The 15455-nt window shown below is 45.2% G+C and overlaps 1 protein-coding gene across 3 annotated transcripts in view; it reads left to right on the top strand.

Moving 5' to 3' along the window:
- Positions 1-15455, top strand: part of QRICH2 (glutamine rich 2) — a 418913-nt gene that overhangs the window by 102423 nt on the left and 301035 nt on the right. The window lies entirely within an intron of this gene.

Genomic DNA, 15455 nt, shown 5'->3' with positions numbered 1-15455 from the left:
GACAGGCCTCAATTCCTTTGAAGATGCAATTGTATGACTTGTTTTGCAGAAATCCTCTTTGGACCCCCGTGAGCCTATTCACCTTGTACTTTTCATGGCCAAACTATTATAACAAAACTGTTAACCAGCAACTTCAAAGTTCTGTTGAGACCAATAACATCCTCAGCTCTATTCGAGTCATTTTTAGACAATATTGCCCTAAGCCACAGGTCTTCCGCTATGGCCGAATTGAGAAAATTGATAGACATAGGCGACAAGTGGGTCCTTCTTCTGTTAGACCCCATGGGCGCCGCCAACACCATTGACCCCTACATACTTATATGGCACCTTGAAAAGCTTTCATTAAGTGCAATAGTCTTCACGTGGATCTTCTCCCTTTTAACAAATCCATCAGCAGCGGTGTCCCTCCAGCAACACACTTCCCAGATGAAACCTCTTAAATGGGAAGTAGCTCAGTGTTGGATCTTATTCCCATTACTTTGTAAATTCGATCTGGTTTCCCTACCTAAGACTTTTCAAAAACTAGACATGAAGGCATATTTTATGCAGATAATATACAATTCATCTGCAAACTTATTTCCAATTTAACAGAGGTAGGCCGCATTTTGAACTGTTCCCTCTTCGCCACATGGCTGAATGACCAGTAATTTCCCTAAACTGAACCTATCCAAACTGAAATTCTCCCACTCTGCAAAAGTTTGCCCAACTGGAAGAAATCCTTGTTGCCAGCATCAATGGGCAGATGTCCCTCGCCTGCTACAAAAGTGTGAAGCACAAATCACATCAATCGTAAAGATTGGTTTCTGGCAGCTCAGAGGTCTGCAAATAATTCTTTTATTTCTAGATTTTCCTCACAAACTAGTAGTGGTGAATGTCTATATCTAAGCAAAACTAGACTATGCCCCTCCAAAAAACTCCATTAAATGCCTCCAATATATTCAGAATGCCATAATTAGATTATTGTTCAACTTAAAAAGCACATGCCATATTTCGACAGACAGAAAGCAGCTATACTGGCTTTCAGCGGTCAAAACAACTGAATTTAAGACAGCATGTTTCCCAGACACTTAAAAAAACAACCTCACAAAATCTTTGAGGTCATCCAATCAATTTTGGTTTGACGTTCTGAGATACTTTTTAACCAATAATTTCTGAGTATCATTTATAGGTAAGTTTTCATTGAATTCCTGTGCTTAGAAAATCTACATTATGAGTATAAATGAGTATAAATAAATGCCATTATGCCCAATTAGCATATTTTAGCAATTTTGGTATTATGCTCAATGAACACACAATGGCAGCTAGTTTCCATTATACCAAGTTAGCACCCTATGTCTAATTTCCAGGTTGCACAGTGTTAGGCCTTCTTGTCCTCTCTTGCCCCTGGCTTCTGGAGCTGTTGTGGGTTATGCGGCAATATTCATAGTGGGTACTATTGTTTACTGCTCTTGTCCCAAGACCTTAGATACTAATATAGCTCAGCTTATTAAACATGTTAAATACCATGGTATACTTGGCATTTCAAGGGTAGCAACATTCACAAGTAGCTGGTCACCGACAGATGCTGCCTACTCATCCTCCTAGGTCTATCGGCAGCCTTCGACACAGTTGATCACAAGCTACTTCTTAAATCCCTCCAAAACCGCATAGGAGCTGACGGCCTGGTCTTGAAACGGTACTCCTTTCTTCAGAACTGGTCCCAACTAATAAAAATCAACAACTCGACCTCATACATGTTCCCCATACCAGGGGTGTCCCCTAAGGCTCAGCCCCCTCTCCTACACTCTTCAATATTTTCATTGAGCCACTCACCACCATACTCAAACAAGCAAACATCCTCTACCACCTCTATGCAGACAACACCCAGATTTTCCTAGAAGTATCCTCACTAGAAGACCTACAGCAATTAAACTCCACCCTCACTAAAGTTCAAAACTGGCTCTCAAACACCCACCTAAAACTCAACCAAGAGAAGCCGGAAATCCAACTCCTATCCAACAACAAGCAAACCACCCAGGTCCAAGAGTGGATAAACACCATCAACACTTTAAACTGCAAACTGACATTATCTGAATCTAATAACTGTTTGGGAATCACCCTCGACCCAAGCTTGAGCATGAGCCAACACATGAAGAATACACCTAAGAGTGCATTCTGAAACTTTAAACTCCTATAGAAAATCAAGCCCTTCCTCCACCCAAATGATCTAAAAACCACCATGCAAGTGATGGCGTTCTCTAGACTGGACTACGGAAAATCCACCCTCACTGGCACCTCAAAGTTGCACCTGCCCTATTAGGAGCCACACTAAATGCAGGATGGTCACCGGAGCAAAAAGACACAATCCCCCACTCTGAAAAATCTGAAATGGATTCCAATTGAAGCAGATTGCTGCTTAAAAACGGCCTGCCTCACTCACAAAGTCCTCTACATCAAGAAGCCAGCCCACCTCACTTCCGTACTATCAAAGGCAGGACAGGCAAGACATCTAAGAAGCACTAACACTCTGCTTCTCATTCCACCAAAAAAACACAAACAAAAAGCCTGTTTCAGGTAATGCACCTAAAATCTGAAACTCCAACCCAGCTCATAGCAGGGCAAACCCCACCCCTTCCTTTATGAGCTTCAAAAGATAATTAAAAGATCTTCACCTCAACTGACACCTCAACCCTTCGGACTCTAAAACCTAGCTCTCTATTGCTCTCTTCTCCTCATATTATTTACTGTTATATGTTTCATCTCCACTACCTATTGTTCACCCGACCCTCAACCAGTCTGTATTCTTTAACCTATGTTCTTCAATACGTCCTTGTCTATATATATGTCTGTAAAGCGCTCTGATACCCCCAGGTCTTGCAAGCGCTACATAAAATTCTCTAAATAAAATAAATTGACAATTGTCAGCTAATATCAAATCTCCTATGATATGTCAGACTTTTGCCCTAGTTTCTCATTAGTCCTGCATACAAGGAGAGAAAATGAGTGCATTTGAGTCGAGGTATCCAAGAAACCAATTAAATTATCTAAAAGTCAAGTCTCCTAAAGATCTAATACCCAAAATAAACAGGCATCCTGCTTAAGTCAAAGGTGATGTTTGAAGGGTGCTAAAGGGCTAATTCCCAAAGTCAAAAGAGTCCCCATGCCCAATTAGTTGTTGTCCGGGCACCGAGAACAGTTAAAGGGAGAGCAGCTGCAGGCCTAAGTGGATACATTAGTCAGTGCTAAAGATGTGAGGGGCACTGATGTTGAAGTTATGCTAGCACCAAAGGTACATCCTTCAGGGATACCAAACTTCTTGAGTACACATCTCTTATTGGCCAGTCGTGGTTAGGATTTTCTGTTGGGAGAATACACATTACAGGTGTCAGTCATGGGACCCACCAGCTCATTGGCTGGTTCCTGGAACTCTGATTTAATGCCGGGCGCCATTGTACATTTCCACATCCATAAGTCAATAGTGATAGTTCCAGTGGTTCTGGGTGACTGGCTTCAGCCAACAGGATAGAATCTTGAGGCCTCTCAATCTGAGAACAGCAACCTATGGACAGGTGAGGGCGATGAAGGTCGATTATACTGACAATCCTTCAAAGCTGTCCGTAGGTCATTGACTTAGTGGTCATAATGATGCCATTCAGTGGTGGCTAGGCCACATGGTCCTTGTTCTTTATTCAAGAATACCTCAATGTATGGTTCATTCAGATGGTCCTTGCTGTTTTTCTTCTTTGCCATAGATCGACTCTTCCGCACACGAGCAGTACAGCAAATATCATGGTAGACCAAACATGGTCATGGTGGCATAGCCTTGTTTGCCACGTGCGGACTGTTGCCACTACACCTGATAAGCGCAACTTGGTCAGTTTCTAATATGCCAGTTACCATATTATTTTACATTACACAACCATTTACCAAATGAGAGCCTATGTCCATTAGGCATGGTTAGCCTATCATTGCTAATTGTTATTTGTCTCAGCACACCATGACCAGTTTCCATTACACAATGTTAGCATATCCTTCCTCACTGACATAATGACAAGTTAGCACATAATGACCAGTTGCCGTTTTGTCCAGTTAACACATTCATGTCAGTTTTCATTACATTCAGATTGCATATTTTAACCAATTTCTAATATGCCCATTCAGAACAACATCATGGCCAGTATATATTCTCCAGTATTACATCTTTCATAGATTCACATGCTTGTATTTTCCCCGTCGTCATGGTGGGAGTCTCACGGTAACAGAATGACCAAGCAGTATCATAGAGAAGAAAAACTGCATAGAAAATCCCCATAGGGGCTGTATTATTTGGTAACCAGACCATATCTTTGTTTGGACCAAAAGCCAGCCAATCAGCATTGCTGCCCTGCCCTCACACTCCCCAGCAGAAGCTTCCTGCCTCAGATTTCCAACCGCCTTCGTGTGATAAGGAGTCTCCCTGAGCTCTGCTCAGTTTTCTTTCTGTTCCTGAGTGAACTTTTGACCCTTTGGAATCTTGTTTCCTGTCTACTAGATTGAGGTATTGTGTGTACTTATTTCTCTTATAATGGCTGACGGCTCTAAAAAGAGGCTGTTCAGGCCATGCAGGTCCTGTGGGAAGGCCAGACTTTTCTCTGAGGACCCACATGAGGACTGCCTTTACTGTCTCTACCCTAAACACCTGGTGAAAGACTGTAAGCTTTGTAGAAAATTTTCTGACAAAACTAAAAGAGACAGAGAGGCTAGACTACTGTTATGGCTTCAGAAAAAGAAGGCCACATCAGGCTCAGATTCTGAGGGGGAATCTTCTCATTCAACTCCCAAGAAAAGAAAGGCTTCTGTTTCTGTGGAGAGAGTGGAGTCTAAAAGGAGTAAGCCTAAGGAGAAATTAACCTCATCTCTTCCTATTACTCCTGTGGAGAAACAGTCCAGTCTTAAGGAACCTGGGTCTGCACCTTCTACCAGCTCGCTGGCTTCTGCTCCAAGGCCTGTGGTGAAGACTTCAGCTCCGTCGACGACGACTTCGTCGACGACTATGGCTTCGTCGACGATAAGGTCTAAAGCTACGTCGACGACTGCGACGTCTACGCTTACAACATCGACAAGTAAAATCTCAATGTCGACGAACAGGCCGTCGACGACGACCACGACGACTCCGTCGACGACAGGTTCGACGTCGAAGATGTCGACGGGGGCCCCGTCGACGGGGGCCCCGTCGACGAAGGTCCCGTCGACGAAGGTCCCGTCGACGAAGGTCCCGTCGACGAAGGTCCCGTCGACGAAGGTCCCGTCGACGAAGGTTCCGTCGACGATGATTCCGTCGACGATGGTTACGTCGACGATGGTTCCGTCGACGATGGTTCCGTCGACGAAAGTCCCGTCGACGACGGTTCCGTCGACGAAAATCGTGCTATCGTCCGCAAAAGCATTCAAATCACCGCAGTCGAAGACCATGATCTCGATCCGGTCTTTTCAGTCGACAAGAGGTTCATCTACCATCAGTGAAGCTGCAGAGTTCACCTCATGGACAAAGATTTCGCCTTTGCCGCCGTCCTCATTGCTAGAGCAGGACTCAGATGGCGAGGAGTCCTCAGGTGCCGCCTACAGTCCTTCTCAGCTGCAGATAAAGAGCCAAGACACGGATGAAGAGGAGGTTTATTCCTTCAAGGACAGACCACAATCTTCCAGATATGAGTCATTTCAGGAATCTGGTGATTACGATGAAGAGGAAGAGGAGCAGCATGAGGACTCGAGGGAGGAGGAACGTCAAGAGACGATGTCTATACCCCTCAACCTTGTCTCTGATCTTAGGTTGATGTTAAACGACTACTACCGTCGCTTCCCAGAGGCGAATTCCTCGCAACCAGCTAGGCAGACGCCTTCCTTTCAGACACCTGAAGCACCTGCTCCCCAAGAACAGGGGGTGAGATCGCCGCAGGTTGTTACTATAAGGGACGACCTAACGGAATCCGACGAGGATGAGCAGCCCGAAGAAGGGGAACTCGTTCAGGATGCTTCGGGACAGGAATGGGACGAATACGTTTTACCATCGGCTGCATCGCCTGAACCACTCAAATCTACCTCCCCTCCTCAAGATATCGGAGGTTTTCATGATCTCATGGAAAGGGCGGCCAAAAGATTCAATCTGGATGTGGAGGTACAAGAGACGGATTGTTTCTTGTATGATTTCAAAGATGATAACAAGAGGTCGCTTCGCTCAATCCCGATTATCCCTCACATCTGGGAGGAGGGACTGAAGATTCTGAAGACACCTGCGTCTATAGCGGTTTCAGTTCCCCGCATTGACAAAAAATACAGAGCCCCAGAGTCCACAAAAGCCTGCCTCATTGGGCACCCCAGGCCTGAATCGGTTGTGACGCAGGCGGCGCAAAGAAATTCTAAGAACCCGGTGGCTACTTCCCTAGTGCCACCTGACAAAGAGGGAAGGAGAATGGATGGGGCAGGTAAGAGGTTTGCGGTCATGGCTGCCTCTACCATTAAAGCGGCAAATGCTATGGCACTGCTTGGACGATACAACAGGCAAATGTGGTCTGATATTGCACCCATACTTTCTGCTCTCCCAGAGGATAGAAAGGAGGAAGCGGCAGCCATACTTAAGGAAGGAGCTAAATCTGCTGCCGAATCTATCGACATCGCCATGGATGTTTCGTCCATGGCCTTCAGGCAGATGGCTGGAGCGGTTTCGCTTCGCAGGCAGGGCTGGCTCAAGGCGACGTCTTTTCGTCCAGAGGTGCAGGCGAAAATCGTTGATATGCCTTTTGACGGTGAAAACTTATTTGGGAAGCATATCGATGAGGCGTTGCAAGGCATAAAGTCGGACACGGATACAGCTCGAGCGCTGGGATCGCTTCAGCAAGGAAGGTTTCAGTCCTTTCGGAAGAGAGGTTCAAGAGGTCAATTTAATCAAAGATCCTCTTTTCAATCCAACCGATATCAGCCGTATAATCAGCAAGGATATCGACAGTATAACACTAACAACCAATTCAGGTCCTCCAACTCCTCTTACCAACAACAGTCCAGAGGCAAATCTAACGCCAGGGGGAAACCTCAGCAGTCTAATAGACGTCAATGATTTCAGGCCGGCGCTCCCCACACAACAGATCCACGACAAAGACCACTATCTGTCTCAATTTTACACCAACTGGATGTCCATTACATCGGACAAATGGGTTTTAGATGTCATAAGCAGGGGCCACATTCTGGAATTTGTGGAAATACCTCCGGATCAACCCCCAGTACTCAGGCTCAACAAACATCGCCAGGAAATGCAGAAGGAAGTTCTCTCGCTTCTGCAAAAGGGGGCCATAGAGGAAGTGCCGCAACATCTCAGAGGGAGAGGCTTTTACTCGCATTTCTTCCTCATCAAAAAGAAACAAACCCGGAAATGGAGACAGGTATTGATCTAAATCGGTACATAAAAAAGATACCCTTCAGAATGTTATCGTTACAAGAAATTCTACTACTGATAAAAGAAAACGACTACATGGCGTCCTTAGATCTCATGGATGCGTACTTCCATATTCCAATTCTTCGGAAGCACAGGAAGTATCTCAGATTTGTCGTGGAGAGTCGCCACTTCCAGTTCAAGGTCCTGCCATTCGGACTCAAGTCAGCCCCGAGGGTATTCACCAAATGCATGGCCCCGGTGGCAGCCCATTTAAGACTGCAAGGGCATTACATTTACCCATATCTGGACGACTGGTTGGTGACAGGTCCATCTGTCAGGGACGCAGCAACATCTCTTCAGAGCTGCATCCGGCTGTTTCAGCGATTGGGCCTGAAGACCAACTTAGAGAAATCCTCGCTGACTCCGGCCAAGGGCATCCAGTTCCTGGGGGCATGGATATGCACCAGTGCAGGGAAAGCCTACCCTTCCGAAGAACGAATGGGAAAGATCATGAGGCTAACGGCATCGCTTCAAGCAAAAAGGTCCACTTCCGTGAGGATATACAAATCCATGTTGGGGATGATGTCATCCTGCATCCCACTGGTACCAAACTGTCGGCTTCGAATGAGGCCTTTGCAGGAACAACTGGACGAGCAGTGGGTCCAGGCCAAAGGTACCTTCGAGGATCGCATTACCATCACGAGCCATATGAAGGTGGCAATGTCATGGTGGAAGATTCGAAAGAACCTGGATCAAGGCTTGAGCTTCATTCCTCTAGATCACGACTTCGTGATGACAACGGACGCTTCGCTGAAAGGATGGGGTGCGCATCTTCAGGAGCTGGAAATTCAGGGTCTTTGGTCAGACTGGGAAGCTCAGCTTCACATAAACATGTTGGAGCTCAAAGCGGTGTTCCTAGGCCTTCAAGCATTTCTTCCCAGAATACGCCAATCGTCAGTACTGATCCAAACGGACAGCACCACTACCATGTTTTACCTACTAAAGCAGGGCGGAACGAGATCCAAACAGCTGTCGGCATTGGCGCAAAGAATCTGGAAATGGCTCATAACCAACGGAATTTCAATTCAGGTTCAGCACATTCAGGGAGTCCTCAACACACGGGCGGACGCCCTGAGCCGTACTACCAAGGCGACACACGAGTGGGAACTACACCACACTCAGATTCGCTTCTTGTTTCAAAGGTGGGGCACTCCCACATTAGATTTGTTCGCAACGCAAAACAACTCAAAGTGCGTTCAATTTGCGTCCAGATACCATCAACAGGGCTCCAAGGGAAATGCATTCCTCATGGATTGGACAGGAAGGTTTGCATACGCGTTCCCTCCCTTCCCGTTGATACCACGAATACTGCGCAAGATGAGATTGGAACCGTGCCGGATCATATTGATAGCACCAGCCTGGCCGAGACAGGCGTGGTTTTCAGACCTACTTCTTTTGTCGAGGGGCGAAAAAATCCAGCTCCCGACATTTCAAGACCTCATCTCCATGAAAGAAGGGCAAATTCTGCATCCGAATCTGCAATCTCTAAAATTGTCAGCATGGAACCTCACGAGCGGGAGTTTCAAAATCTAGATATTTCGCAAGAATGCAGACATGTTCTCTCACAAGCTAGAGCTGTATCAACAAACAAAACATATGCAGCGAAATGGACCCGTTTCTGCCATTGGTGCAGCAGACAAAACTTGCATCCGTTTGAAGTACAACCTGAAGGTATCCTTCCTTACCTGCTGTCACTATCTAAGGCAGGTCTGTCGCATGCCTCGGTCAAGGTACACTTGGCAGCAATATCGCGCTTCCGGCGGAAGCCAAATGAACCATCTCTCTGGTCCTCCAGAATAATAAAGGAATTTATCAAGGGACTTTTTAGGGTTTACCCACCCATCCAACGCCCTCCTGTGCCGTGGCACCTCAACACAGTACTATCGCAGCTTATGAGGCCTCCTTTCGAGCCTATTCACAAGTCAGATTTACAGTTCCTGTCATGGAAAACGGCCCTCCTTCTCGCCTTAACATCAGCAAGGAGGGTTAGTGAAATCCAGGCCTTCTCAGTGGAGGAGCCCTTCTTACAATTTCGTCAAGACAGGGTTATACTAAGGACAAATCCTACCTTTATTCCCAAGGTGGCAACATCTTTTCACCTCAATGAACCCATTATTTTGCCTACTTTTTTCAGCAATCCTTCATCGGAAGCAGAAAGAGCCTTACACTCTTTAGACATTTCCAGATGCCTAAAGTTCTACATTGAAAGGACAAAAACGTTCCGCAGGTCCAAGCAATTGTTCATTGCTTTTGAAGGGCAAAGGAAGGGTCTTCCTTTGTCAAGACTGAGTATTGCCAGATGGATCTCCTCAGCTATCCTGAAATGTCATGAAAAAGCGGGGAAGCCGCTAGATTCTAAGGTGCATGCACATTCCACAAGGAAGATGGCAACTTCGATGGCCTTGTTTGCAGGAGTAGCGCTGCCTGACATCTGCAGAGCAGCAACGTGGAAGAGCGTGCACTCATTTACAAGACACTACTGTCTGGACACTGCGTGGAAAGAGGACACGGCAGTGGGACAAGCTGTTCTGAAGCGTCTATTTCAGTAAGGTATGACATAATGGCATAATTTGTTGTCTATGCAGTACTTTGATTTATGTGTCAACATGCATTTATCGTATTTCTTATGCTGATGTGTTTTGTTATACCTATGTCTTACGGCAGAGCTTCCTTCTTAGTTCTGTCCTGGAAACGCTACATATTTGGTGAGCACTGCTTACTACTCTGATACAAGCATGTGAATCTATGAAAGATGTAATACTGGAGAAGGAATTAGTTACTTACCTGTACACTATAGTTCTCCAGTATTATCTTTCATAGATTCACATGCGCCCGCCCGCCTCCCCGTTTCTCAGGCAGATCCTGTTTCTTGGTATTTATCCATGTCTCTCACTCGGGGACGGAAATCTGAGGCAGGAAGCTTCTGCTGGGGAGTGTGAGGGCAGGGCAGCAATGCTGATTGGCTGGCTTTTGGTCCAAACAAAGATATGGTCTGGTTACCAAATAATACAGCCCCTATGGGGATTTTCTATGCAGTTTTTCTTCTCTATGATACTGCTTGGTCATTCTGTTACCGTGAGACTCCCACCATGACGACGGGAAAGATACAAGCATGTGAATCTATGAAAGATAATACTGGAGAACTATAGTGTACAGGTAAGTAACTAATTCCTTACCTCCACCTAGCAAACCTTGACAAGTTTCCATTATGCAAAGTTAAGACCGCATACCTACTTACCCTGCTCCCCATTTGCAACATGTAGTGCAGTCTCCATTGTTTGCATTTAGCATATAATGGTTATGTTCTATTTTGCCCTTCATCATAAACAATTTTCATTGAATCCTGAAAGTTCACCTTAACCAGTAGCCATTATGCCCTGCTAAAACAAAATGAAAAGTTTGCACTATGCTCAAGTAGCACATCAATGCCAATTTCTTTTATAACAGGTTAATACATGATTAAATACATTTCCTACTGTTTTGGGTCCTTTTGGCTGTAATAGATATAGAAGTGCAGTATGAGAATAGGAGTGGGCTTACTCTTTTATGTAGGTGCATATCTCTCCTATACCGATCACTAGCCCTGCCTTAACCCGTCCTAATTCCTCCCTAGCCCCCTCCTCGTTAGTCATAAGTCTTCCCCGTTTTCCTCCCACTTCCCCTTCCCTCTCACATTTTCTAGTAAAACATATACCTGTGAGATTCCGCAGTCCGGCAGAGATCTATGCACAGAAAAGAATATGCCACACATCTGGTTTTATACACAACTGCCGTCCATGAAGAAAACACATTACACAATGGGATGTATGTGCTAGCATTTAGCACCCAAAGCAATAGGCGGTTTTGTAACAAGAAGAGTTGTACAGACTGAACGAAACCAGACTCCGCACTCATGGAAAGGGGAGAATGTACCTTACAAAGCAATTACTCTGGTGCCTGATTAATTAATGATAATACAACAATACTGACAACATGATTTGATTACCCTAGGATGTGCCTATCGAAAAGAAAACGCCTTTGCATGTAAGGTGAGCACACATTACACTCCACAATGGCTGTGTATCAAGGAGGTAAGCAGACAAGACACATTGAGACAATCTCTATTGCCAGAATATTAATTTGTCTTTCAATATGAGTGCAATTCCATATAAAACTCATAACGCCCAAGAAATTGATTAGAGCGTATTCAAACTAGGAGGAATATTAAAAAGACATTCATTTCCCTAAGAATTTGCTAAACTGAAACCAGACAATCTACATACTGATGTGATACATAGATATTTCCAATATGTTATGGGTTACATTTGAATATTGAAAAAATACCCTAACAACTCCCTACATTATGTATTAATATGTTTGTAAGATCATAAACCGGGTGAAGACCACATACGCTTTCTCTCCCCTCAGAGAGGTCGAAACATGTGCATCAATAATTAAAACTGAGGAGCTAATTACAAGTCTATGGGCATTGATATTTTTTTAGAGAGCACTAACTTTGTACTTGCCCACTTTTCTCTCACACCGCCTCTGCCAATAACCACATGCAAAGGAAAATGAGGACTAGTGGTAGACATGGGGAAAGGAGAATATGATAAGTGAGACATTGGACTACACCTCTCTGACTTGTCATCTCTGCTGGGCACTGAGGTCTGTAAGGCGTAGTGGGTTGTCGTCAGGTAATGAGAGATATCTTTAGTAACTGGCTATAGTAGTCCTGCATTTAAATGTATCAGTGAATGAATATACCTTCTGATATCTCTCTGTAATCTGTACTTTGATGTGGAACGTGTTATTCCTGAAACTAAATATAGGTGAGATGATTATCTTATTTATTGTTTGTCAACACTTCTTTCTAAGAATAAGATAACTACCTCGATTTTTATCAATAGACTCTCTCTGTGGAAGATGTTGACTAGTGTCACTGTAAAGTAATTCACAAACTCAAACAAACATTATTGGAACTCTGAATACCGTATGCACATTCAAAAGAACATTTATTTATTTAATTTAATGGTTTTATAAAGCGCGTAGTAACTCGAAGAGCATCCCAGCGCTAAAACCTGCTTTCTCCAAAGGTTTCTGCCATCTGACGGGATTATGTTTGCGGGAAAAGAAGAGTTATTAAAGTTTTTCTGAACTGGAGGTAGTTCAGTTCTGTCCTTAGTCTCCGTGGTAGTTGGTTCCAATGTTTGGCCGTGTGGACCGAAAAACGCCGGCCACCGGTCCTGGCCTTTTTGACTCTTGGGACCGAGATCAGATTTTCTCCACTAGAGCGGAGATCTCTCTCCGCTTTGTAGGGAATTAGGAGTTCTTTCAGGAGGGGGGGGGCATTGTTGTTAAGGGTTTTATGGGCCAAACAGAGGGCCTTGAAGACCACCCTTTCTCTGACTGGGAGCCAGTGGAGGGACTTCAGCGCTGGCCTAGCAGAGGATCTTGCCGGTGTGTCCGTAAGTAGACGGGCAGCGGCATTTTGGACTTTCTGAAGAGTGTTAAGGGTGGTTTCGGGAGCTCCCAGGTAGATGGCGTTACAGTAGTCCAATCTTGCCAGAATTAGACCCTGAATGAGGAGCCTCCTTGCGGTTTCGGGGAGCAAGGGGAAGATCTTCCTGCAGGCTCTGAGTAAGCCAAAGCATGTCCCAGCCGTCCTTTTTGCTTGAGTTTTAAAGCTCATGTCCTTCTCGATCCATACACCTAGGCTTTTGACCTCATCCTTGGGTGCGGGAGGGTTACCTAGGCAGCTGGGCCAAAGGTTAGGTGGCAGGGAGGGCCCCTTGTGTCCCATCAGCAGTATCTCTGTCTTGGACCCATTTAATTTTAGCGACGAAAGATTCATCCATCGGTAGACTTCGGAGAGGCAGCTGTGAAGGTCGGAGGGGGTTTGGTGGGGGTGTGAGAGGGTAACGACCAACTGGGTGTCGTCGGCGTAATTAATAACTGATACGCCGAACGAGCTGACCCTCTTCTCCAATGGAGCCATGTAAACGTTGAATAACGTAGGGCTCAGGGAAGAGCCCTGCGGTACTCCACATCGAAGCGGGATAAAGGGTGAGTGGCTGTCATTTTCCCGTACCTGAAAGGAACGTCCGGAAAGGAAGGATTTTAGCCACTTCAAAGCCATACCCTTCAGTCCAATTTCTCCCAGTCGGTGGATTAGGGTAAGGTGGTCTACCGTGTCGAAGGCCGCACTGAGGTCCAGGAGGATCACTGCCACTGATCCTCCCGTATCCAGAATGCTTCTGGCCTTCTCCACTGCTGCCAGGAGGGCGATAGTTCTGACTTGAGAATTCATCCTGTTTTGTCAGACGATAACCTTAAGTGATATGCAACAAACTTGCAGTCTTTAGAAAAGTTCAGGGTAAATGTTCAAATAGTTCAAAATTTGTTTTCACAAAACTACTGTACTTTCAGAATGCTTCTCTGTATTCCCAGCGTCCTTGAAACAACTCCAAAGGGAAGCAACAATTCTGCACAAAGGAAATTCTAAATCCTGATAGCAAGAGCCTGGCTCTAGGAGCATATTATCATGATGGGCTAGTACAGACACCATGGGCCACAAGAAAAGTTATACCCAGAAGTCCAAGATGACCACCACAAGTCTAAAATACTTTGGGGGTCATGGCCTGCTGAGAAATGTACTTTGTCAACAGAGTACTGTCACCTACTGTGTTCTTCACATATGCAAAGCCTCTCTCCAGAGAGTACCAACACTCTCCATGGACCGCCAGCATCTCCTTCCGTGACACAGACTCAGCACGAGCGGGTTTGGAATATTGTTGACCCACACATGCCGCATCTTAAGCGGGAAGCCATGTCTTCCGCCATAACCCCATACCATGTAAGCATTAGAATGGAGAAATAAGAAATTGAGGTCCAAAGACTTAGCGGAACAAATTTGTGATGGTTAATAAATACTCCCTTACCAATGCAATTTTCCAAAAGGGGTATTCTGTGTAGACCCATAGTGACTTAGGGCTATAGTTAGAGAGTTTGGCACAAGGAGGTTAAACTGTCGGTATGACAGAGTACTTTACTTCTGCAATACCGAGGGTCCTCTGCCCAACAATTTTATAGATGTTCGTCAGCGTAGCAGACATCTCTTACCTTTTGCAGGAACCACCATCACAACGGTTCCTGTTCATGTATTACAAGTTTGACAGACAACTAAGTCAACATGACAGTACTATCTGTCAAAGTTTTAACATGTGTTTGTATTTTCAAAAACAAAATCTCAAAGCGGGGTTTTGTTTTAGAAAATACAAAAACTAATGACCCCACACTAAAGGAGCTACCTCCCATGGTGTGGGGTGTCGTTTTGAAGTTTCACTGCCCTTACCAACAAGGTTTATCTGTCGGGATCGACAGTGAAAACTGGACAGGCAGCCTTTGAATGGCTAACCCTCTAATCGCCCTTTACCCTAAGGGCTGTCAGAGGAGTATGCTATGTTATGTTATGGTCCAAGATTTATAGAGCGCATGGCTGCTCCAGCAATAGGGCTGCCCAGCGCTAGGCCCAGAAGCACACAAGTACAGCTGACAGCACCCCAAGAAAAGAGGGGAAGAAGCTAGATTGAGAAAAGTCATTTCTTGAGGGATTTCCTAAACAGTAGATGATTATGATTGTTTCTGATAGTGAGGGGAAGAATGTTCCAGAGAGAGGGGACCAGAGCACGAAATGAGCGTCCTCCAGCTCTGACTCGGGGAACTATAGCAAAGTTTTGGTTGGGTGAACGCAGGGAGCATGTGGACTGGTAGGATGAAATAAGCTGGCACAGAATGTGGGGCCCCTGGGAGTATAGAAACTTAAGGTCAAAGAAAAGAGTCTTAAAATGAATGTTTTTTTCCACAGGGAGCCAATGTAACCTGTGCAGCAGGCTAGAGGCAGATCAAAACCTGGGAAGAGAAAAAAGCAGCGTAGCAGCTGCATTCTGAGCTACCTGGAGTCTTTTCGAAGTGGATCGATTGGTGCCTAAGTATAAAATATTGCAATCATCCCACCTAGACATGATGGTCG

This window comes from Lissotriton helveticus, chromosome 7, assembly GCF_964261635.1.
Source record: "Lissotriton helveticus chromosome 7, aLisHel1.1, whole genome shotgun sequence".
Classification (NCBI taxonomy): Eukaryota; Metazoa; Chordata; class Amphibia; order Caudata; family Salamandridae; genus Lissotriton; species Lissotriton helveticus.
The sequence above is the reverse complement of the archived record's forward strand: the minus strand, read 5'-3'. Positions and strand labels throughout refer to the sequence as shown.